Consider the following 23,791-nt stretch of genomic DNA (forward strand, 5'->3'; position numbering starts at 1 on the left):
AAACATCCTAGAACTATAAGACCAACAGCTGACAGAAGCAGATGTTCTGGTAGCTCCTATCCACCCTTTGCCCGTGGTCCCTGAGACTCAAAGCTCTTGCCATCTCACCACATTTCCACCCTAAACACTTGTCGTGAATTGTCTTACTCCGGAGTTGTGCAATTCTAACCCACCTGGTTTGAGGGACTATGATTGGTGCATCATTTCTCCCATTTAATACACTGCAGCAGAAGAAATCTTGAGGTCAATGATTAAGCCCTCCAGGACCTTGATAACCTAGAAGCTAAATCCTTTTAACTGCCCTGCTTTTCTACCCAAAACATCCTTGCTTCCAGCTGGGCTACCATCCCAGGCCATTTCCCTTTCTAAATTGCAGCTACATTTTCCCCACATGCCTGCCTACACAGGGTCAGCTCACAGGAAACCAGTCTGCAGTGTAGCAAACAGCCCACAGACAATGAATTTTAGTGATATCACACAGTAACTGTCAATCCTAGCAGCTCCATTACCCTCATGCTGGCAACATAAAATAAATTAACACATTTACTAGTGTTCTCATAGCTTGTATTCTTTGGATACTTTGTGTGTTTTTTTTTATCATGGTTATTCCTTTGATATACTGTATATATTAAGAGGCAGCACACACTCTCTCAACTTCTCTCCTGGTGAGAATTACCTATGATTATACTCTTGAAAAAAATAATTTTTGCTGAATCGTTTGGTACTTACTGCCAGAAAGGAATTTATTCTAAAAGAAGCTAGTACTTTAGAAAGATATTGTCTGCTTAGAATTTCAAAGGAAAGAAGAAATTTTCTGAAGACAACTCTATCTTTATTTTAGTTATTCTTTCCTAATGTCCCCCACTCAAAAAATTATAATAGTAAAGTAATTTCAACTTTCACTGAAGCCAATATGAAGATCTAGCTACATATTTTTCCAACTTCTTTTACATCTTTCAAAAGTATTGAATTCCATCCCCTCAATGAGAGCTGCTTGTATTGTCTTGCCATAATTCTTCAAACACCCAAGTCTCACAGACTTGGGACTAAGACTATACATATTAATAGAGAACAATTTCACATCGACTTTAGAGAAAACATCTTTCAGTGTTAATATATGGAAGCAAGGACAATTTATTTCATGAGATCAAATATCTTCCAAAGTTATTATATTTAGACATTAGCATATCTGAATTATAAAACATAAGTAAGGAACCCTCAGCTGGTGTGCCCCAGATTTGTCCATGTGACTGCTTCCTCAGTGAGAAAACATTGAAATAATTAAGTACCTGAAAGAGTTCTATGTATGTCAACTCACCAAAAACATGATTTTTTTACTTAAAATAAATAGTTTGGGTGTTTTTCCTTTAGCAAACAAGAATGCAGTCCACTCTTTAAAATTTCATTGGGATGGTATGTGTGTGTGCCCACAGTGCATGTGTGCATGCGTGCGTGTGTGTCAATATCAAAGGAAGAACAAGCAAAGGTACTTGGAGGAAGGAACAACATGTCTGCCAAAAAAGAGAACCCCCTTATGCTGGATAAAATCCACCCAGAAGAAAAGGGAAAAAAGACACTGTAGGAGTAGGTCCAGAGTGTTCAAGTCCCACACCGTCACGTGTATTGCCTTTGTAACAGTGGTGACTGCTCCCATAGACGTGGGCTGAGATAACCCGCCCTCCGACTGCAGGCTCTGAAGCCCCTTGCCACCCCCACACAAGGGACCCAGGGCTCACATGGGGTCCAACGGTTGTTCGCAGGACATTCCTACGAAGCCTCTCCATCAGGCATCCACGGAACAGGTGAGCTCAATTTAGAAGTCCAAATCAAGCCCCTAAATTACTTCTGGACTGGCTGCAAATTAGATGACTTGGACCACGTAGAATGAAGTTTCCTGACCAGTATGATTCAGTTGGTTGGGCATCATTCCACAAGGTGAAAGGTCACAGTTCAGATCCTGGTCAGGGCACGTGCCTACGTTAGCACGTTTGGCCCTTGGTTGGGGAATGTGCCACATTAATGTTAGTCTCCCTCCAACTAAAACTGTCATCTTCAATTCTGCTCAGCTCCTGGGCACTCAACCAAGCCTGTGCCTGACTGTGGTCTCTGTCTCAGCCCACTCGGGGTACCAGTTGTTATCTCAGGTCTGGCTCCAGGCCTTCAGCTTCCTTCTCCTTCCTTCTCTTTTCTCCCACATCGCCAGCTTCCCATCTGCAGTGTCTGTAAGTGGTGGCACCCAAAGCCTTGTCTCATTCCCCTTCATGACAGTGTGAATGACTCCCGTGGGTGGTTGGGGAGCAAGGGACAGAGGAAGAGGAGATCTGCATGGCTCTGGCATCAGAAAACATAACTACATGCTTCTTTTCCCCTACACTCCCTCTTCAGCTTACAGAAAGAATCATACAGAAAAGAAAAAGATATATATTATTTCCATCAACTTACACCTAACATTCACATTCTGCCATTAAGATATTCCAGACATGCACCAAACTCATGAGCAACAGTTGCATGTGTATCTTGTGTACACAATTAACCTGACAGAAATTAGTGAGGTGGCAGGAAAATAGAGAGAGAGAAGTGGAAAAAAGAAAAAATCACCATGCTATTGAACTACAAATGGTGTGTCCAGACCACAAAACTCCAAAGTTTAAAAAAAGCCCATGATGCAGGAAAGCAATGGAAGAGGAGAGGAAGCTGAGAGCTTGCTGTGTGAATGGAAGGAAGCAGTTTTTCTCTTTGAAAAGCAGATGAAGGTTAAGCCTTTGGGGAATCTGACTGATGATTCTCTTTCACGAACCAGCCCACTTTAAACACATTTCCCTTGAGAAGTGGCACCACCATTTCATTTCATGTTCAAGGTCACTAGAATGCTCCAAAAATAAGTTTGAAGCCGAAGCAAAAGGAAGAAAACAAAAAAGCAGCTTTGGCAACAAAATGGTTATGTGAACGGGTGCGCTGTGCCATGCACCTGCCCCTGTGGGTGCGGCCTCTGCGACTCTTTCTTCCCCTAATGATTCAGCCTATCTTCAGTGGTCGCACAGTCGTGGGAAGAAAGATGACAGAGGAAATGCACAGTAATCAGAGCAATTAGTTTTGGAAGATCACACAATACTGATCCTCATAAAAAGGACACAAGTTCAAAGAAACGTTGGAAGCCTGGTCTTTCTTCTGGGTCACTGTCGGAGCCCTGGACAAAGGTGTCCTGATGAGCCTGGACTGTGTTAGGCAGTGCGGCGGAAATGGCCCCGTATGTTAAATGCACCAGGTCACCCAATCTTTCTACACCGCCATTTATAAAACAACTTGTTCCATTGATTATTTTTCCAGCTTTAAAATTAAACTGTGCCACTCCTCTAGTTCTTTCCCACTAATATAAAGCGTGCTTCGGTTTCCCCTCACTCTAACAACTGTAAGAATAGTCTATTCCCTTAAGCACATGGTCCTCTCCAGCTGCCACTGTACTTACCTCGTTTCCTTCCCCATCATACATTTGGAGAGCATGGTATTCACTCAGCAGTTCACATCCTCAACTCCTTTCTACTCTTTAACCCATTGCATACGGGCTTCTACTCCCTGTTCAATTGAGGCTCTGCCTACTAAAACTGCCCACATCTTTCCACGTGTTCTAACCAATCGCAGAAGTCTCATCCTTCCTTGTTATGATCTTAGTGCAGCTTTTAATGCTGGTAACCAAGTGCTACTAAAAACTCCCCACTGCTAGCTTTGGGGATCACACTCTCCACTAATCTTCCTTTTAGATCTCTGTTTTCTGCCTTCTTTGCTGGCTTCTCTCTTCTATCCCTCAAAGTTAAGGGGTCACCAGGTTCCATCCTGGGTGACACTTTCATCTGTCTATCCCCAGTGCCCAACCCAATAGTTCCCCTTGCACATACGAGTCCCTTAATAAATGCACTTTATTGATTTACAGACTTTTCAGATTGATTATGTCATTTATCTGTCCCAAAGCTCCCCACTGCTCACAGGTTGAAGTTCTACTTCCTCAGCCCAGAATTAAAAGCTTTCCACAATCTCTCCCTCCCTTCCCAATGCACCTCCCATTTCTGTTCTTCAACTCAAACCTCCCCCCAGGAATCCCACCACACTCTCACTGTCTCCATTCTGGACTCTCAGACTTCGCTCAAGTAGCTTCTTTGTTCTGATATACCCTTACCCCCACTCCCTTAGGCCTACACAAATCATACCCACCTTCTATGGTCTGGTTCAAATTCATCTCTTCTCAAAGGCATGCCTAACCTCCCAAAAGAACAGCCATCTTGCCCTCCTCATACTTCCCATCAACCTCTTCTGTGTAACTCATTTGGCTGCGTACTTCCATGGCCACTGAACTATCTAAGGAGAGTTCTGGAAGGAGCGGAAGGGTGTATGTGTACATAGTAGGGATGGTGACAGGGGTGTGAAGGAGGGTAAGTATGTGCATGCCTGTGGGCCTGTGGCAAGTTCCCCCAGAAGACAGGCAGTGTACACATTAATCGCTTATGGACACCCCAATTGTCAAATACAGCAACAGATACCTACTTGGGGCTCATAAATACTTGGGTAAAAACTGATTTTAAACTTTCAATCTTTATGTGCTCCATCCTGAAGGTATTAGAACCCCATTGCTGTGGACTGAATAGTTGTGCCTCCCTAAATTCACATGTCAAAATCTTAAACCCCAATGTGATGGATTAGGAGGTGGGTTCTTGGAACAAGGTTAGGTCATGAAGAGGGAGTCTCATAAGCAGGACTAATGCCCTTATAAGAAGGGACAAGAGAGCTTGCTCCCTCTCTCTCTGCTCCCCACCATGTGAGCGTACAACAAAAAGTCAACAGTCTACAACCAAAAAAGGGTCCTTCCAGAACTGAACCACACTGGCACCTTGACCTCAGACTTCTGGCCTCCAGAATTGTGAGAAGTAAGTTTTTGTTATTTATAAGCCACTCAGTCTGTGGTGTTTCGTGTTAGCAGCTCAAACTAAGACACTGTGAGCCACTACATACCCTTATTGCAAAACAAAAGCTGGGGTGTGCTCTGCATGGCATAAGAGTCCCTGAGGAATTGGGGAGGGAAACGTCCAAGGATTCCCTCCCAAAATCTAACCCAGGGTCCATCAACAGTCTAATGGATAAACAAAATGTGATATATACACACAATGGAATATTCAGCCATAAAAAGGAAAGGAATTTTGATATATGCTAGAATATGAATGAAGCTTGAAAACATTATGCTTAGTGGAATAAGCAGATACAAATGGATGAATATTGTATGATTCCATTTATATGAGATATCTAGCATCAACAGGAGAATTCAGAGTTAGAAATTAGAATAGAGGTTACCAAGGGCCTAGAAGGGGTAGAAAGGGGGAGTTATTATTTAATGGGAAAAGATAATGAAAATTTTTGAGGTATAGGATGGTTACACAATGTTGTGAATGTATTGAGTTGGCCAAAAAGTCCATTTAGTTCTTTCTGTAAAATAAAAGACACATTTTTTATTTTCACCAGTAACTTTATGACTTAGATATTTTGAGTATGTTGGCTGTTTCCCACCATTGGCTTCTAGTGGGTAGAGGCCAGGGGTGCTGCTAAACATCTTCCAATGCATAGGACAGCCTTGCAGCAAAGAATTATTTGGCCAAAATATCGATAGTTCCAAGAAACTTTGCAAACCACTTTTGACACATTCGATCAGTCACAGCATCTTCTCTATACACTGCACAAATCTTTTTTTGCATTTCAGTTGCATTTTTACCTTTCTTGAAATAATAAAAAGGTCCAAAATGTTGCATATCTTCTCCCATCTTCACTATTAAAATGGCTGCACAAAAATTCACCAATTTTGATGTTTTTTTTTTAAATGCACACTGATAGGACAGCTGTCACAATACAATCTAAAAAAAATTATTTCAAACGTAGTTAACACAACTAAGCACTACTAGATCCATCATATGGAAAAAAACTAAGCAAACTTTTTGGCCAACCCAATAATTAATGTCATAGAATTATACATTCACAATAGTTAAAATCATACCTATTATGTTATGTATGTTTTATGACAAATTTTTACAAAAGTCACCCAGGCCCTCTGGTGAGCAAACTGGGGAGAGACAGGAAGTCCTGTTGGTGTTGCCTGGCAACCCCCACCCTCTAACCACCCCCTGGACTGCACACTCACAGATGACCACACCAGCTGAGAGGCAGGAAATCTCACACTATCTCACACTTCCTCTGGCATCTGCATCAGTGTGCAATTTCTCCCACACAGAAAACATAACAGGCATTCGAAATGCACTGGAATATCTCAGCAGCTAAGCTTTTGTGCAGAGGGAAAGGAGGAATTAGTCACGGGGAGATTTTACCTCTGTCTTTAGTAGTATGCCATACTGAGCAAGAATCTTCCACCCTCTGAGCATGAGCCTACCTACGGTAAAGTGGGAGCAATCACACCTAACTCGCAGGGCTGTTGCGTAGCTCAAATGATGTATGATACATAGACACTAGTAATGGTGTCTGACACAAAGCACACCCTCAAAGATGGTAGCTACTGTTGTTATTGTTGTTGTTAGTTTAGTATTATTTGTTGTTACCAGCACTACAACTGCCAGAATAGAGTTGAGATAGTTATGCTTTCAAACATCAGGAAAATTGACACTTGTCTCATTGCTTAATTCCCAAGAATAAGGAATTGTAAATTTATCAGAGATTTGACAGTAATGTGTCAAAAAGAACACATTGCAAACTATGGACTGGCTTTGGCAACTACAGACAGTGACAAAGGAATGGACCTGAAGAGAAAGATTTGGGACTCCTGAACCTGTAGGCTCACTGAGTAATGAACGTCCCTGGACACTCAGGCTGTGCCTGTCTCAGCATTTCTCAAGTGTAGGTGTGCTACTGTTGTTGGTGACACCACAACTAAATCTAACGTAACATTCCTGAAAAGTGACCCTGAACGTGAGGAAATGACATTTGTGGTCACCTTGAGAGTCTTAGGTGAGATGCGAGCCGTCCCTGTAAGAGGGGACAGTCTCTGTCCTCCACATGCATCCTCTGGCCCGATTGTGTGTGTGAGTAACTTCACACAGAGATAATGATGAGACTTAGAGATGAGAGTATTACTGGGTCAGCAGGCCCACTGCAATATTAAAGAAAAGGTAATTGAATCTTTAAAAATGAAAAATGTAAAACAGGAAGAGAAGATGCTGTTCCATGCTGAGTACTCACATAGAAAATGAGAGTGAAACACACATTCACAAATGAAGAGTCAGTCTTAAGGTTTCTGGGGGAAAATTTCCAGGAAATTTTTCATATTCGTGAGAAAAGAGCTCCTGGACTTTCCTGAACCAATCTTGTTTTTACCCTTCACCCAAGACACATCTGTAACCGTGCTTCAAGCAAAACCCTAGCTGACAAACAGAAAAAGAAGAACCTTAGAGAAACAGTGGTAAACCCCTTAGCATGGGAAAGAATCATTTGTTGAAGTCTCTAAAGGACACTAAAGAGGCAAAAGTTATCAGGTAGGAAAAAAACACATTCTCCATAAAGGGAAAAACAAAGATATCATGTTCACCTTTTATGATGTTGTCTGCTCACCCCAATATCCATATGGAGTAGACACATGGAAATGCCCACACACCGTCGATTACATAAACACACCTGGAAGACTCTGAATGGATCATTCCAGTTCTCTCTGCACTTAGGACACAACAAAGAAAACTACAGGCCAATATCGCTGATGAACATAGCCGCTAAAATCCTCACAAAATATTGGCAATCCACATCCAGCAATACATTAAAAAGATCATTCACCATGGTCAAGTGGGGTTCATCCCAGGGATACAAGAATGGCACAATAGTTGTAAATCAATAAACATAATACATCACATAAACAAAAGGAAAGACAAAAATCACATGATCATATCAATAGATGCAGAAAAACAAACTGATAAGGTACAGCACCCATTTATGATAAAAACACTCAGCAAAGTGGGAGTAGAGGGAGCATACCTCAATATAATATAGGCCATATATGAGAGACCTACAGCCAACATCATATTCAACAGGCAAAAACTAAAATCTTTCCCACTAAGATCAGGAACAAGACAAGGATGCCCACTTTCACCACTTCTATTCAACGTTGTATTGGAAGTCCTAGCCACAGCAATCAGACAAGAAGAAATAAAAAGCATCCAAATTGGAAAGGAGGAAGCAAAACTGTCATTGTTTGCAGATGACACGATAGTGTATATAGAAAATTCTATAGACTCCACGAAAAAACTACTCAACCTAATAAGTAAATATGGCAAAACAGCAGGATACAAAGTCAACATTCAGAAATCAAAAGCATTTTTGTACACTAACAATGAAATATTAGGAACAGAAATCAGGAAAAAAATCCCACTTGATATAGCAACAAGAAAAATGAAGTACCCAGGAATAAACCTAACCAAGGAGGTAAAACAACTGTACTCAGAAAACTACACATCACTGAAGAAAGAAATCGAGGAAGACCCAAACATATGGAAACATATATCATGTTCATGGGTTAGAAGAATTAACATCATCAAAAGTGTCCATACTACCCAAAGCAATTCATAGATTTGACACAATCCCTATTAAAATACCAATGACATATTTCATAGATATAGAACAAACATTTCAAAAATTTATATGGAATCATAAATGACCCCAAAGACCCACAGCAATTTTGAGAAAGAAGAACAAAGCAGGAGGGATCGGAATACCTGACATCAAACTATATTACAAGGCCACAGTAATCACAAGTAATCACATGGTACTGGCATAAGAACAGACACAGATCAATGGAACAGAATAGAGAGCCCAGAAATAAACCCAAGTCTCTATGGTTAACCAATATTCAAGAAAGGGGGCAAAAGCATAAAATGGTTTAAAAATAGCCTCTTCAACAAACGGTGTTGGGAGATCTGGACAGCTACATGCAAAAAAATGAAATCGACCACCAACTTACACCATACACAAAAATAAACTCAAGGTGGATAAAGGACTTAAATATAAGTTGTGACACCATAAAAGTCCTAGAGAAGAACATAGGGAGGAAAATCTCAGATATTCCATGCAGCAATATTTTCATCAATATGTCCCCTAGAGCAAGGGACATAAGGAAAGAATAAAGAAATGGGATCCCATCAAAATAAAAAGCTTCTGCACAGCTAAAGAAAACATCAACAATATGAAAAGGGAACCAACCATATGGGAAAAATATATTTGCCAATGATACCTTGGACAAGGGTTTGATCTCCAAAATATATAAAGAACTCAAACTACTCCACTCCAGGGAGACAAACAACCCAATTGTAAAATGGGCAAAGAACTTGAACAGACACTTCTCCAAGGAGGACATACAGAGGGCCCAGAGACATATGAAAGGATGTTCAGCATCACTAGCCATCAGAGAGATGCAAATTAAAACCACAATGAAATACCACTTCACACTGATCAGAATGGCCATCATAACCAAATCAACAAACAAGTGCTTGTGAGGATGTGGAGGAAAGGGAACACTAGTACACTGTTGGTGGGAATGCAGACCGGTGTAGACACTATGGAAAACAGAATGGAATTTCCCACAAAAACTAAAAATGGAACTGCCTTTTGACCCAGCAATTCCACCACTGGGATTATACTCTAAGAATCCTGAAACACCAATTCAAAAGAACCTATGCACCCCAATATTCACAGCAGCATAATTTACAATAGCCAAGTGTTGGAAGCAACCTAAGTGCCCATCAGTAAATGAGTGGATCAAAAAACTGTGGTACATTTACATGATGGAATACTACACAGCAGAAAGAAAGAAGGAACTCCTACCCTTCATGACAGCATGGATGGAACTGGAGAGCCTTCTGCTAAGTGAAATAGCCAGGCGGTGAAAGATAAATACCATATGATCTCACCTATAAGTGGGACCTAATCAACAAAACAAACAAGTAGGCAAAATATAACCAGAGCCATTGTAATAAAGAACAAACTGACAGTAACCAGAAGTGGTGGGGGAGAGGAATAATGGGGGGAAACAGGGGAAGGGCCATCAAGGAGCATGTATAAAGGACACATGGACAAAGCCAAAGAGAGGCAGGTTTGAGGGTGGGAGGTGGGGATGGCTGGGGTTGGGGCAGGGGAGTGGTGGGGGAAATGGAGACAACTATACTTGAACAACTATTAAAAAAAAAAAAAGAGGGAAAAAAGTACTCTCTACACTTAGAAAATATTTGAGGATAAAATGAGAGAAAAGGGGTAATCAAAAAATGTTAAAGCATTCAGCTACATATATTTCCTTTGATAAAGAATCTAGTTTAAGATTTTATAAGATATTCAGCCTATATTTGGTTATACAGCAATTTCCATATAACCAATGTTGGGACCAGGGATAAGATATAAGTAGAAACACTGAATATATTTTAAGCTTATCCATGTCTATTTCTACTACATAGTATTTATACATAGATGTGTACAAATACAGACATACAACATATATATGTACGCAAACACATATACATGTAATAGAAGTTAATATTTATTACAGATCCCTTATTAGCCAAACATTTCTAAATTCTTTTTTTTTAGAGATTTTATTTATTTATCTGTAGAGAGAGGGGAAGGAAGGGGGAAAGAGAGGGAGAGAAACATCGGTATGTGAGAGATACATCCACCCATCCAACTGGGAGCCTGACCCGAAATTGAACCGGTGACCTTTTGGTTCACAGGCCGGCACTCAGCCCACTGAGCCAACCAGCAAGGGCTCTAAATTCTTTTAATGTATTAACTTATTTAATCCTCATAACTCCCATGAAATCGGTACTATTAGCATCCATATTTATACCAACTAGGAAGCCGAAACAAAAGTTTAGTAACCTGTGCATCATTTCCTACAGAACCCATTTGGAAGACAAACAATTAGACTCCAGAATCCATGTTCTTAACCAACAGAAAAAACAGATACATAAATGTGCACATTTACCCACAGGTACATCACTTCAACCTGGGCATATTCATGTCTAAATTAAGCACCTAGTGGGCCTTTTATTATTCACTGGACACATTGAAACAACTACAGTAATATTTTAAACAATTGAAAAAAATAGTTTCAAACTGCAACTCATTTGGAAACTGGAGCAAGACAATCCACTGAGGTTTAAAAATATTGTGTTCAGGATTTTTTTTCCTCTTGTCTTTAATGCTGTTTGGAGTTTTCATGAGCTGTGAAGACTCGAGGGAGCATGTCAAAGTATCCTTGCAGAAATTCTGAATACCACTAAAACTAGCTGTCAACCATAAATCAGTACTTAGCTATTTTCCAACCTATTTATAAAAGCGTAGCTGTGAAACACATCTGAAATACAAATCTGAGCACATTTATCTGAAGATAGTACTTTTAGCAATAACCTTTTCAAACAAACAGATGCTGTCTGTTAAAAGCAAAATAATTGCATTGTGTCAAAACGTTGGGGGTGGAGTACTTAAGTTACTCATGGAGCTTGTTTGATAAATAGTGGAATTTCACCGATGTCAGCTTCATTCTGGCTACCCTGGGGCTTAACGCTAGCACCAGCCCGGATCTGGTTTTTATTGAAAGAAGAAAAAATGTGTCAGAACCAGACAGTGTTTCTGGATTTCCAGTGAATACTCTCAAAGGTTCTAACATTTCATGCTCAAGATGAATTCAGTCTCTGAGATTTACCCGAGCATATGTTCCACATCATATTCTGAATCAATTTTCTTTTCAGAGGTATTACCCTATCATCCAGGAAATTAGACAAACACCACATACCTCCAAATGCCCCTTTCTATGTTCATTCTCGATGACTGCCCATTAGTTTTATTAAACAAAATCAACCAGGAAAAATCAATACAAACAAGAATTTTCAGCCTCTTTGAAGCTCGGGATTTATAGAAAAGCAGACTCAGGCCAGAACCATAGGAGGCTCCAAGCAAGTGCGGATGTCACTTACTGGCACTGTTTCATCCGACAACCTTTTTTTTTTTTTTTTATCACTAATCCATTGTCATATATGTTCAACTGGGAAACTGCCAGAATTTTCTTTATTTATAGGCGACAACCTGATTGATGCTTATAGAAAAGTCTGATCTCTGTTACAATTCATCATTCTTAAGTAGAAATTTTGGATAATCTAAAATAGAGATAAATCTCCAAACTGCTTTTAAGGAAAAAACGCCACGTTCTGATTTCTACATACAGAGAAACTCTCTGAATTCTAGTTCTGCTCCATCATTTCAGCTAAACAAAGTCCTTTCAAGTGGTAAAACATGACCTCATTTTATATATATACAAGTAATCGAAGTGGACAAAAGTCTTCTTTTAAAAAGGTAATTGAAGATCCACATTGATCATAAAGATAACTACTAATTTTAGCATCGTGCTATATTCCAAAGCTGAAAAGAAAAACCAATTATTTTCTGTTATAAGCAAAGCCAGAGAACTACTGTTGAACACAACTTTATTCTGTGAGTCAGGGAGTTACGTCGCTGTAGATTTTCAAAATTCACTTTGGAGAAAGGCATTAAGGCCCGATTCATAGGCTACAGGGTACTCAGTGTGCCGGAGTACACACAGTCCAGCTCACACCCGTCTGTAATCAGTCCTGTGACCTCCTGTTTACTGAGTCACACCATCCAGTGTACTGGGTGCTTTGCATATTGCTCCTAATCTTAGTAACAACCTTTCAAGTTAAAGAACTAAGGCAAAGAGTTGCATACACTTGCCCCAGAGCCAAACAGTGCTGAAGAATGTTGACAGGCCCAAAGCCAGATCTAACTGTGGAGCTGACCTCTTTCTTCTAAATCATGTTCCTCCCAAATGTTCCATCCTAATGCAAAGCACTCCGTATAGTTTAAGTCTTCATCATTTAAAGCCACGAAAAGGTGCATGAGGGTGTTAACTAGACCTACAGTGGTGATCATTTCACCATATATACAAATATTGAAACATCTGAAACTAATATAATGTTATAGGTCAATTATATCAATGTTTAAAGGTGTGGTAAAGTTATATTACAGCTAATCTAAAATTCCTGGCAAAAATAATAAAGTCATTAAAAAAATAATAACTTCAAAGAACTATAAAACAAAGTGTTATCCACATCACTCCCCCTGACCATTACAGCCAACTACCGTATGAAAACTAGAACTATTCTAGTAAAAATTTCAATTTAATTTGAATTCTTTTCTCTTAGTTTAACCAGGAATTTTTAGGAAGAGAACTGTATGAAAGAGGTGATAGTTTCTAAAAGCGACAGCAGTTTCCCTCTGTTAATACAGTCAGCTTACCAATCACTCAACTCATTTAAATGACTTATTCATTAAAAAATGTGTGTACCTTAGAAAACAGAAAAATACACTCAGTAGATCTATGACCTCTGCAGCAGTGTGAAATGTGTGTACATGTTTAAAGAAATGGGATATATATACATATATATATATGTTCACACACACACATATATATAGAGATTTTATATAGTATATAACTTCAAATTTTAATAATGGAAGATTTTTAATAGTAATGTTCATTTTATTCAATATTTGCTTTCAGGAAAGTGTGAGTTATTGATCCATTTACGTAAAATATATCCATGATTTATGTGAAGTTACTTTGGGATGTTATGAAACTTTTCTCTACATTACAATAACTCCATTATTTTTCATTGTACTATTTTCCTGCATGATTTTAAATCAAATGGGTAAAACATTGAGTGTCTTTTTAAGAAAATGCATCAGCAAACCTGGACAAATTACCTGGCTTCTTTCTATCACCTGGTCCTTTCAGACCTTTATTTCCCCCCCAGAGGCTATAAAAACATGACTCCTCATCAAAACCACACACTCTGAATAAATTTAGGATTGTGCTCGTAAAGGCCGTTCATGAAATCACTTAGCACCGAAAGGAGAATGTTTTCAGTGGCTTGGAAAGTCAAAATGAACAATGAATCACTAAAGACGGTGGTTGTGCTGAAGTCTACACATCTGAACTGGATAGTGTGAGAAACTCCACAAAATAGGTGTTCGTGAGAGTTTTACAGTTGGCGTCTCTGATGTACAACTTATCAAACTTTAAAACTGCACAAGGAATTTATAAACATCCTGAATTTGCGAAACCCCACCCATCACCCCCAAAACTCGCTCCTAGGATGAAAGCCCAAGGTTCTGATTTCACAGCTGCGATGCGAACCAGGATGCAGGGCCCCCCGGAGAGAAACAACACGTGGCAGTGGAATTGTAGCTGACAGGACTGCTCTTTGGGGGTAATCAAAATTCTCAATAAAAGGAGCTATTTTTTATTACTAGCTTGCTGTGAGTTTTAGATTAGCTCGAGCAATTTCTTGTCACCTTTTAAAATAATAACATATTCTTGTTCTGGCTGGTGTGGCTCAGTGGACTGAGCACCCACCTGTGAACCAAAGGGTCGCGGGTTTGATTCCCAGTCAGGGCACATGCCTGGGTTGCAGGCCAGGTCCCTGGTGCAGGGCATGCAAGAGGCAACCACACATTGATGTTTCTTCCCTCTCTTTCTCCTTCCCTTCCCTTCTGTCTAAAAATAAATAAATAAAATCTTTTCAAAAAATAATAAATAATAACATATTCATGTAATTTGGGCTAGGAGTTGACACTGTCTAGCGGACATTTGGGAGGCTGCATAATATCAATGGAAACATTCAGACTCAGAGTCAGAGAAATGTAGATCTCTACCCTATGTGGATCTAACTCTATTGGGGAGGCAGTGACATACTTTGTACAGGAAAGTCATAAGTATTTTATTAAGAAATACCCTTTAAAATTAAGTAAAGCTAGTTTATACTTTCCTGGGTGTTTTCTTTCCTATATGCATTTAAGAAATCTCATTTGAACATGGGTTTTGAATAGTGAGTTTAGTTCACATAAGAGGTTTAAGATTAGGAAGTGAGAATAATAGTTACTCTAAATGACTAAATGTATATTATATATATATAATATGTATTATAATATGTGTGTATATATATATATATACTTCCACCATTTGCCATGAAGGATTCTTACCAGTTTATTTTTTTGTTTTAATCACTTTACATTTACTACTTCATTTACTACTGACACAGTCCCAGAAAGGCTTATTCCTATTTTATTGTTGAGAAAACTGAGTCTCAATGAAATGAAATGACTTCCCTAAATGAAATCACATAAGAGCATGTAGCTCTTAAGTGGCAGAGTCAGAATTCAGAATTCGGTTCTCTCTCCCTGCACAGGCTTCAAAAATATCTGAAGGTATATTTCATCAAGCCCCTCATCCCTTTTTCTCTTATATGATATGTTAAATTGGAGGAATTCTATAGAGTTTTACCAAATCTCCAAGATTAGCCAGTTTAGGGACTAGAATTTGAATTTTAAACCATAAATGTCACACAAAAATATAAATCTGCTCATAGCCTAAACTGAAATCTAAACATTGCTTTCTAGCAAAAAAAAAAAAAAAATTAAAAATGCACATGTTAGCCATGAGTCACCATCCTACATCTTATTTGGAAGTCACTTGGGTAATACCAACCTCAGATACAGTAGGGATTTTTGACTCTAAGAGTGTGACAAGCTGCAGTGGACATGTGAAGGGACAAGCTGCCTTTCGAGGAGAGCCACCTCCAGAAGAGGACCGCTCACTCAGCCTGCCCTTTAGGGGCAGCAGGCTCCACCCGTGACAGTAGTGAAGTTGTACCCCAGTGGTGTGCCTGGAAAATCCTGACAGCAGCAGGCACAGCGCCCATCTAGTAACCCTCTCCATCGTCCATGATAAAGTCTTTCTCTTCCTTCGGGCCAGTTACAAAATAAGCAGGGTCCAGTGCAAAATGAAAACGCAGAGCTTCTTGTTAAAAAATGGCTAAGAATTTCAAGAGAGCGACGGCAGAACCTTAACACAAGCACGGAGGCCCCTGAGCACTGACTGCACGGGTGGCTCCCGGGAAGCCAGCCCTGCTTCTCCCGGACACGCAGTTTTGCAAAGACACACAATGTCTGCTGAGTGACTTGTATTCCCTTTCAGTACATACTTTGATCTGTCTTTGTTGTTTTTTAACCAAGTAAACAGTGTTGGCGGGCATGGGCCTCTTAAGAGCAGGCTTGCTGCTCACTCAGCAACAGACCACTGGCTCAGCGGGCAAGGCCAAGAGCTCATTCTGACACCACAAGCCCCGTGCGACACATTATTCAGAAGCTGATGATCCTATGTCACTCTCTAAAGTAAGAATTTTAAACTCAGCCCCTGAAGCTAACACGGCGTTTTTTAAGGCCCAATCTAATTTAAAACATAGCTGATCCACAAGTATGCCCTTTGTTCGCTTGGTTTCTCTAAACAAACACATTCATAACAAAAGGTATCACTGCAATGCGTCCATTCATTTTCCTCCTTTCATAAGTTCCAAAAATACTACAGCATGTCCTGTTTAGTCCTTTCAAGTGTTCCAAAGCCTGTCCATGTGGACATGGCAGAGAAAGGCATTATTATCCACGCTAAAGCTAACAGTATTCTATCAAGAAAGGAAGCAACTCATCAGAGAAAGGTTATGCAGAGAAGCTCCTGCCAGAAAACTCACTGTTGCCTTCTCTTTCTGGCTCTCTCATTTGAAATTCATGAAGATGAAGTGCAGCTTTTGTTTCCCATCAGTGAGATGAGTCTGAATACACTCTTGCCAAAAGCAAGCTAACGCGGAGTAATTGTTTTCATCCAAATTGCATGTCCAACCTGCTTAGCCTTCAAAGAGCATAGATGCTACAGCTTTGATCCCCAACTGCAGAATGACAAAGGAGAGGGCACCAGGCACACGGGCACGATGAGAATTTTTAATAGCCGCCTATCTATCAGCAAGCCCTGGAACTCTGGGGCAGTAGGGGAGAAGAAAAGAGAGGAGATTATTCATAAGGTAGATAAGGTTCCATATTTCATTCGAGACCAACTCTCTCTCTTTTTTTTTTAAAGGGGGAAAAAGTGATTTAGAGGGAATTAAGATTCCCCAAGGTGTTTTTAATCTCTTTTCACTCCAGGGCCAGGTGCCTCCTGTAGCACTTAAAAGGGTTTCAGAAATGAAAGTAAATGCCTAGAACACAGAAAAGAGATATCCATCTACACAAAGCATCTGCCTTTGTTTAAGAAAAAAGTCGTTTTGGCTTTATAAACTTCACATCCAGACATTTTATAATTTTGATGCTTTAGTTCTTATAGACTTATGCTCTGTGTATACCATAGTCAACATAAAAAGAGGCAAAAATCGTGAATATCTTTTTTTATATATCAAACCTCCTTTATGTCAATGAGTGAGTTCATTTAATTGCACATAAAGGCAGAGTGTTTGCAAGGAGGCCTGTGTGATGTGAATAAAAAGCATCCAAAGAAACAGAACGCTCAAATCTGCTACCAATATGACCTTCAGTGGGTGGAGATGCCACCAAAAAGCTCTGTGGTTTTTGTCATTGATCCCTGGGCTTCATTGTGTAACCAGGTGCTGAGACAAAAGATTTGATTCTGTTTATTGTGTTTGTTCTGGTTAATTTAATTCTTCTTGCCTGGTTTAACGTTCTATTTTCTAATTACATTCCTAAGCTCTACCGAGACTGGAGTGCTTGCACTTAGAGAATGTGGGCATAAACTAAATTATTTCTGTGGCCATCTATAAATAGTGCTACTGTCATCTAAACATAAGTTTCTGACCCCAGACAGCCCAGTAATAGAAAGTATCTCCCAGCATGCTGCCAAGTGAGAGAAGGAAGAGTAGCAAGTTCATCGGGATGACAAGGCAGCAGGGGAAAGTGCACCATTGGAGATGCGGCCATGCATCAGTTCCACAGCTAAACGAGAGCACAGCCCAGGCCACGTCATGCAAACCCTTTGAGTCTCCGTGTTACCTGCGAATTGAAAGTCTTGGAACCATCTCTAAGGTTACTCGTTCTGTACTAGAAGTCTACACTTTCAATCACTGTACTTTCTTTTCTAAATGCAGAATCGATTTCAATGTTGGAATAGAACAGCTTTTTGTAAAGTGAAAGTTTTGGCAAAAAAAAACCCTCTGTTAACTATGACTTTTACATGAAGGAAGTACCCTACAATCATTAAGATGCTTTTAAACACTACAAAATACTCACATTACCTAAGAACTTTGAAAATAAAATGCCAATTTACAATGCTTATGCTGCAGATCCGGGTTTGTCGAGATACACACTGAAAAGTGAGGGGGAGAGAGATCGATCTTAGATACAGACGTTTACTGGATACTCATGACCTGGCCTTTTATAACACAGGTAGAAACGTTCTAAGAAATTTCTGTAAATTATTTTATGACTCAGAAGCTTAACACTATAACCATCAAGGTCTAGGTATTTCTCAAATACCCAACTCAGCTTATGTATTAGCCAGGAAGTTGAGACTCTTGGTCGTGGTTTTCAAAAAAAAACCTACCATAAGTAAATAAGGAAATGTCTTGATTTATAGAACCTAAGTTTTCAGGTTATCACCAGCTTCAGGCATGGCTAAATCCAGCTACTTCATGTTGCCAGTGCTTGGTCTCTCTCTTTCCATCTCTTGGCTCCGTTTCCTCAGGTGTTTGCTGTATCCTTAGCAGGCTTTTCAGATATGGTGGCAAACGGCCGTCTCGCATCTCTAGGTTTGACCAGAAACTTAAATGAAGACTACATTATGATCTCAATATCCTAGTTCTTCCTTCGGCCTTCATGTTGTTGGGAAGGAAATGTTTTCCCTCTACTCCTCTAGCTTTTTCTGACTAGTCTAAGAATTAAATTGACATAAAACAGATTAACAGGAGAAAAACAAATTTAATTTCATACATATGGAGGCTCTATAGGTATGAGATCTGAGAAGCGACCTAGGCAGGCTGTTTATATACCTTTGTACATGAAGAAACAATTATTTGTAAAAAATCTGACAAAATAAAAGAGATCTGGACTTTGAGTAGCAAAGGAATGAAGTAACAAAGTTTGTTTATACAGCATCTTCAGCCTTGAGTTCTCTAACTCTGGTGATACAGATGCCGTCTCTCTCCGTACTATATGGAGGATACTAGCTCATGGGAGATTTATTTCCTGCTTTTAAAGAAGGCTCACAGTATTTTTCTTGTACCAGCTGTTTCTCAAGTAACTTTAGTTCAAAATAATCCATATGCCAAGGTGACATATTTGGGTGTGGCCTGCCCTGCACCTCATCAACGTGAGGTTAGACTAACTGAAGCCAGTTGGTACTATCTCCTAGTGATTAGAGAGCCAAGCTGGAAATTTCTGAAGTAGGCAATATCAGTGTGTTAGCTCTGTAGGAATAGTGCCTCCATTTGGCCTCTGCCAAAATAACTTATTTTAATACCAAGCTCTCTTTGGCCTGATGCAGTGACATTTTTAATTAACATGGTCACAAAATTCCTTTACTTTGCCTCAGTTTGCAGAAAGACAATAAACTAGAGGTCAATAAGTACAATGAAAAAAAAAAGAATATTTGGAAGACCAGGATCCTAGTTCTGACCCTAGAAGTTTCAAAAGTCATGTAAACTCTCGATTTCATCATCAGTTAAGTGAGAGTGCTGGGGAAAGTAATTTCACAGCCTGTTTCGGGTTTGGAAATGTCATGAACCCATGTCGTACTGACCTTGCTGTTCTACGGTTGCAGGGTTTGTTTTTTGCTTTTTCGATACTGTCTTTTGCTCAATGAGGGAATCTGATCACAAAGAACCCTGAGAAACACTGACCACCAGGCAGGTCGGAAACATTCTGCAGGAGATGAAAGCATTCGGGAGTTTTGCAAGAGGCGGGTAAATCAGCCAGTGGACCACTATCCTGAACACTGTCACTTCCATGGGAAAACAAGCGAGCGCAGAAAGCAGTCAGCCCAGCTTCCATATGGGCCGAGTGCCCACGTATTGATCTTCTGTCTGACTGGGTCACAGGGGTGCTGCTGTACATTAAGTAGGGAAAGAACTGAAAATTACATTAATTCAAATGGCTAAATCAATATTTAACAATACAGTTAGTGGTAGTTGACCTTAAATGCACCGTTAATAAAACAAAGGTGATTCAGGCCAGCCTCCAGCATATGCCATCCAGAAATATGAATTAATGCAGAACAGATATGATTTTTAAAAACCTACTAATGCAGACACCTTTGCAGATTGGGCCAATGGGAAAAAGAAGGTCAAGCTGCTCTCTTAACAAAGGCAACTAGAATTTTATTCATGTGATGACGTGTCTTCATTTATCACCTCTCTCCCTGAATCAAGAATTGGACAGCCTTGATCTCAGCATATTTTAAAGTAGAAAAAGGATTTCTCCAACTATTTCTCTCAGCAAATAATAAATCTGCAGTAATAGCTTATAACCTTGAGCACTTTCTTCACGAGCAAACAAGTATTACCAGTCATTACTCCAGGAGCCCCGTTTTACTATAACATGATTTGCATATGTTTGAATATAAATATATAGACACTGTGCTCCACTTGCATTAAGGATTACTGAAATAAGTCTGCTTATGTTAAAGAGCATGCAAAAAAAGAAAACTAAATAAATAAGTAATAAACAGAAGCAATCCCTTCAAGATATCAGAGAAGCATCTCAGATGTTATTGGCTATCAGGCTCACAGATGTGAAACTTTTAAATTGCCTTGCTACCCATAAAAATACCTCAAGCTATTCCATAGCCTAGAGCATGATAATTATCACTACAAGGAACTGGTGATAACTCTACAAAAAAGGTCAATCTAAGAATCTATTTCAGTGACGCTTAAGGCAGCAGGTGGCTTGAGGGAATTTCCTGAGGAGCACAGACAAGTTTCCATACTGTTGTGACCCAAAGACGCCAGTGCCCGTGGTGCCACTTCCCTTGCACTCGGGTTTGGCTGCAAGGACAACACATGTGTGATCATTTGACATCTCTCCTGAGACACTTCCCTTTGAATTGCTGTTTTGAGATGGCTGAAGTTCTTCCACAGCCTTGCTTCTCTCAGGTTTGTCTGCTAGTTACCATGGCAATGTGGCTCAACGCATCCTACGAGCTAAATCAGCATTCTGCCTCATGGAAGCTACTGGCAGTAGGACTTCACTGAGCATTGGACAGCAAGTGTCAAATTCGAATGTAAAACCATTTGCTGGGCAATATGAACACACACTTGAATGGGGAGGGGACATTCCAGAGAAGGAGATCACAGTTTCTTTGTCACCAAGAACATGGAACAAATATCTGATCTCCCATAGGGCAGCCAGGAGCCCTCTGGGCAATACATGTTAAGCTATCCAGCTAAACCTGAGACATGAACACAGTTGCTTATGACCTTAAGAGAGCCAAGCAAAGTTTGGAGTTCCTTCTACCCAGGGCGCACACAAACCAATAGGCACACACACCTTTTCGCACAGCCTCTATGTCCAATCACTGAATTTAAGAATAACTGTAGAAAGTTCATAATGATAAATGCCTACATCAAGAAACAGGAAAAAGCTTAAATAACCCAACTTTGCACCTCAAGGAACTAGGGGAAAAAAAGAACAAATGAAGCCCAAAGTTAGAATGAAGGAAATAGCAAAGATCAGAGTAGAGATAAATAGAAACTAAAAAAAAATGAGAACATTAAATCAGAATATGGTGTTTTGAAAACAAAGTTGACAAACCTTTAGCTTAGACTCACCGAGGAAAAAGAGCACCCAAAATCAGACAGGGAAGAGGAGGCACTACAACTGAGGCCACAGAAATAATATGAAGGATGATCATAGACCGGTATCAACAATTGTGTGTCAACAAAGAGAACGACCTAGGAGAAACAGATACCTTCTTAGAAATGTACAACCCTCCAAGACTGAACCATGAAAAACTAGAAACTCCGAGCACACCAATTACTAGCAGAGAAATTGAATCAGTAAATAAAACCTCCCAACAAACAAAAGTCCAGGGTCAAATGGTTTCACTGGTGAATTCAACCAAACGTTTAAAGAAAAACTAATAGCAACCTTCTCAAAGTTTTCCAAAAAATAGAAGAAGAGGGAACATTTGCAAACTCATTGGATGAGCTCAGCACACCCTGACACCAAAATCAGACAAGGACACCCCCAAAAAAGAAAATTATAGACAAATATCCCAGATGAACATAGATGCAAAAATCTTCAACAAAATATTAGCAAGCCAAATTGAACAAAAGAGTAAAAATATCACACTCCATGATCAAGTGGAATTTATTCCAGATATGCAGAGATGATTCAACATTCACAAATTAATTTGATACACCACATTAACAAAATGAGGGATAAAAATCATATAATCATCTCAAGATGCAAAAAAAATCATTTGACAAAATTCAGTTAATTATATTTTTTAAAGGAGTAGATAAAAATTTAAGGGAGCATCAAAACATGGTCAAGCTTAACTCAGTTTGGTATTTTTCTGATAGATTTGTTTATTTTGAACTGCACCTCTAGGTGGAACAACTAAAACCTAAGAAAATGTCGGTTACTATATTCCTCACCTCCTGGCACTGATGTCTAAAATAGTTACAAATTCACATTTACTGATTGACCTGGTTAATACAGTCAAAGAAGTCACACAGATAACATGGCCACGTTACTTAAGCATATAAATTATGAACTGCGTGTAAATTACATTTATTGTTTTCCTTTATCAAGCCTATCCAATAACCCAATAACCTCTACCAGAGACCTTATACAGGAGGTTTTGGTCTCCAGGAGGGTAAGCAGAAAGGGATTACTGCAAACCAAACAATATCATCAGAAAAACAACTCAAAGTTCAGTCCATAGTATCATTTTCATAAGCAAACACACCTTTTTATTTAAAAAACGAGACCTAACATTTGTCAAGCAAATATGCATATCTGAGAGTCGGGTTCATCAAACACAAAACACGTGCCCTGGTAAACAATAAGCAACGTGAAATATACAGAACAGTCATTCTCACCTCTAGGAGTCAGAGTGAGTCGTAGTCAACGTATGGCATTTCATTCAGGATGCAACAAACTTTTAAGAGTATCAGGGGAATTCCTGCTTCTGTTTAAGACATGGAACAAGGGGTTGGCCAACTTTTTTTTTACAGGCCATATGGTCTGTGTTGCAACTACTCAATTTGTAGCCACAGAAAATACGTCGTAAACCAACGGGCATGGCTGTGTTCCAATAAAACTGTATATTGGCCCCCCTATCTAAAGGGGGTACAATATAAGACCCCTAGTGGGTGCCCGAAACTGCAAATAGTACCAAACCCTATGTATACTCTGTTTTTTTCTCATACATACATACTTAGGGTAAAATTTAATTTATAAACTTGGCACAGTAAGAGATTAGGAATAACCAATGATAAAAATAGAACAATTATAACAATATGCTATAATAAAATTTATGTGAATGTGGTCTCTGTCTCAAAAATATTTTCTTGTATTCTGCTCACCCTTCTTGTGATAACTCGAGACAATGAAATGCTGACCTGATGACAAGTGAGGTGCGTGATGCAGGCGTGGTGACATAGCGCGTCAGGCTACTAGGAAGGAGGAACATCTGCTTTCACGTGACCCTGCGCTATGGAGCCCTGACCGCTCAGAGGTTGGATGTTGGGAGCAGACCAGGTCAATGGTTGGGGAAATGTATTATCTTCAGACCACAGTTGATGAAGGATAACTGAAACTTCTGAAGGTCAACCAAGGATAAAGGGGGGCTACTGTATTCACAGAAATAAGTGATGGGCAGGATTTCACCTACAAATCAAAGTTTGTCAACACTTCATGTAGC

Source organism: Desmodus rotundus, chromosome 1, assembly GCF_022682495.2.
Source record: "Desmodus rotundus isolate HL8 chromosome 1, HLdesRot8A.1, whole genome shotgun sequence".
NCBI classification, from domain to species: domain Eukaryota; kingdom Metazoa; phylum Chordata; class Mammalia; order Chiroptera; family Phyllostomidae; genus Desmodus; species Desmodus rotundus.